The following is a 3,313-nucleotide window of genomic DNA, read 5'->3' as shown; positions in this document are numbered from 1 at the left end:
TTATCAAAATTTTTTATTTAACGTTAAAATAATATATTGATATAGAAAATTTAATAGTAAAATATAAAAATAATTGTTAATAAAAATTTTGATAAAATTATAATTTAATAATTAAAAAGTTATTAAAGAGTATTTTTGAAAAAAAACAATTTAATTATTAAAGTTTTTAAAAATTTATTTTGATAAAATATAATTTAATCAATAAAAAATAATTTACTAAAGAATATTTTGCTAAGTAAAATTTGATGACAAAAAATAAAATTTTTGCTAAAGAGTATTTTTGTAAAAAATAATTTATTTATTTTTTGAAAAATAGATAAAGTTAACCTTAGTAACATCCAAAAATTTGAAATGGATTAAAGAGGAAGTTTTTAAAAATTATAAGAGAGAAAAATGTACATTTTATAAATAAAGGGAAGGAAAGTATCATTTTAATATCTCTCAAGGGAAGGGAGTGAAATTTTCTCTTTATTTTGATCTCCAAAAAATTTAAAATTATCTATATTGGTCCTCTAGTTTTGACACTAATATCCCTCGATTCTTTCTGGCGATAACTGGACAAATAGAATGCTAAAGTGCCAAATTGGATAATGAATAAACAACGTCGTTTACTCTTTAGTACCCGAAGAAGTTATAAATGACGTCGTTTTGTATATGAAGGGAGTAGAAACAGTTTTGACCCATAATAAAATATTCTCCTTTTTCGCTATTCTTTTTCGTTTCTAATGAATGACGCCAGTAAAGAGTTAGTGAAATCTTTCGTCACTTAAGTTAAACTAACGCACAACTAGGTTAAAGTGACTTAAGTTGAACTAACGCACAACTAGGTTAAAGTGAAAATCAGTGTTTCGAAGGAAGGAAGTTGCTCCCTTCTCATTCTTAGTCAAGGTAATCCTTAATTTTGGGGTCTAGTGGTTTTAAAATTTTTTTAATTTATTTTTAAAATATATGTATGATTGTGTTCTATGGTGTCTGGGTTCTTTTTTTTTTTTACAGAAGAAAACATATCATTCAAAGGAAAGCTAAACGGCACTTACAGATAATAGAGATAAATTAGATCTAAAATTAGAGAAGATGATTAGATAAATTCTATGCTGAACTATAAACTGAAAGTAAGCCCAACGTTCGATTACAAAGAATCTTAACCAGTAGAAACATAGACAGATCTGAATCTCTATGATTTCTAAATCAACACTAAAAGTGATGCAACATGTTGAAAAATTTGTTCTTCTTCTCTGCTTAAAGCCGAATCCTCCTCTAGTCTGAAGATATTTCCATGAACAACAAGTAAAATTTAGTGTATACTCCAAGATCTGATAGATCTGTACTAACGTACCCACACTACCCATAAAGGGAGGACAATAAACCACCACAAAAGGTGAGAAAATATACCACAATAGGGATATTAAAAAACAGAAATTAAAACAAAATAAAAGATAAACAGAAAGGCGTAGGAGAAGAAGCAAAGGAGGTAAAGAAAGGATAAAAAGATTGGGGGAGGGAGAAAAAGAAAGTAAAAAGAGAAACAGAGTTAAACAAAAAAAACTGAAAGAAACCAAAAGAAGAAAAAAAGAAAGAAAATAGAGTAAAAAGAAGGAGAAGAGAGAGAGAAAGGGGGGAGGGAGGCCACCACCTTACCAAGATAGCGATGGCGGCGACAGCCTCCCTCTTGGACGCCACAAGAATAAAAAAGTTTCAACCCTAGCAGAAAGAGCTATATTCAACTACCATTTCCAGTGCACTATGCAATTTTGTGTAACTTGTTGGCTCAGCTCAGTTAACTTAAGATACAAAAAACCAAGGACACACATGGTGTTGGGATTCTTGTCAATGAAAAACCGTTATACTTTTTTGCTGCTATTTTTTTTTATGATTTCGTTGATTGTTTATTAGTTGGATTGGATTTGGGAGTATTTTATTTTTTTATCAATGGAATATAGAATGATGTTGATGGAGTTAAGGATATGTAATTTTAAATTATTTTTTGGATTTTAATTTTTATCTATAAAGTAAACAAAAAGTAGTATATAATGAGAGAAAACTTTAACAAGGAGAAGAACAATAATAAGAACATTGAGAGAAATAAGAAAATAAAAGGAAAGAGAACCGAGGTTAAAGAAGAACCTAAATCAGATAAATAGTGAGAGAAAAATAAAATTTTAGGATTAAATTAGATACAAATACAATTTTGGTTATGTCAATTAGTTATTACAGTATCTAATATGACAGAAAAAGTACCACTTTAGCATTCTATTTGCTAAGTTATCGTAAAAAAAAATTAAAAAATTACATTATAAATACTTTGACCTGAATATGAAGGATCAATATGAAAAATTTTAAATTTCAAAGATCATTAATTGTAGATTTACGTATTTCTATAAGTGAATATAGTGAAAGAATAAATATTTAACTAATTTAAGTTAATTTTTAAAATTTCACACGACTCAACTTGATCTTAACTTGGACTTTTTTTAAATTAAATTTTTTTATTTTTTTATTTTTTTATTTTTTTCATTCCTTCACTCACTTTAACATTTTTATATATCATTATCAATAACTAATTATAAATTTAACTATCAAAATATATAATATAATATTTTCTAATTGTGTTTAAATTAAATTAAAATTAAAATTAAAATATAACTATATATATTACTAACTAATTTAATAACAAAAAATGTATTACATGACACTCTCTTATTAAAGTTAAAAAAAAATATTTCTCTCTAAAATTAATAAATTTCATTTCTACATTCTCTTATCTATCTGTATCCCTTTTTTTATTTCTCTCTAACCTTTTTACTTTATATATAATTTATATTTGATATTTGACAAAATAAAATATGTTGCTAGATATTTTTTCATTACAATTAAAATAAATTTTTTCTTTCTAAAATTAACAAATTTTTTCTCTCTTTCTTATAATTTTGTTTGTTTTCTCTCTCTTTTCTCTCATTCTATATTTTTCTCTATCTTCATGTTTTACAAAAAATAAAATTAATAAAATAATATAATTCAAATAAAAAATATTATTATTATATGCATTTTTTAATTTTTTTATTTAATTTTAAACTTTTACTACTTATCTTTTTAATTTATACTTTCACTTCTCTTCCTTCAAATATTTATTATATATAATTTAGAGATAATACTAATGTTGTGATTAAAATTTAGAATCAACATTAAGTTATTTAAAAAAAATTAATTTTGAGTTAATCTTATAACTATCAATATAATTTTTTTAAATGCTAATATCTAATTATATTTTTATATACATAGAGAGAAAAAATATTATTTTTAAATAACAAGTATA

The 3,313-nt window shown here is 24.1% G+C and overlaps 1 protein-coding gene across 1 annotated transcript in view; it reads left to right on the top strand.

Moving 5' to 3' along the window:
• LOC107459251 (zinc-finger homeodomain protein 2) overlaps nt 1-3,313 on the top strand; it is a 12,483-nt gene that overhangs the window by 4,550 nt on the left and 4,620 nt on the right. The gene's annotated exons all lie outside the window — the stretch shown is intronic.

Source organism: Arachis duranensis, chromosome 7 (assembly GCF_000817695.3).
Source record: "Arachis duranensis cultivar V14167 chromosome 7, aradu.V14167.gnm2.J7QH, whole genome shotgun sequence".
NCBI classification, from domain to species: domain Eukaryota; kingdom Viridiplantae; phylum Streptophyta; class Magnoliopsida; order Fabales; family Fabaceae; genus Arachis; species Arachis duranensis.
This window is presented reverse-complemented; position numbering and strand designations above follow the sequence as displayed.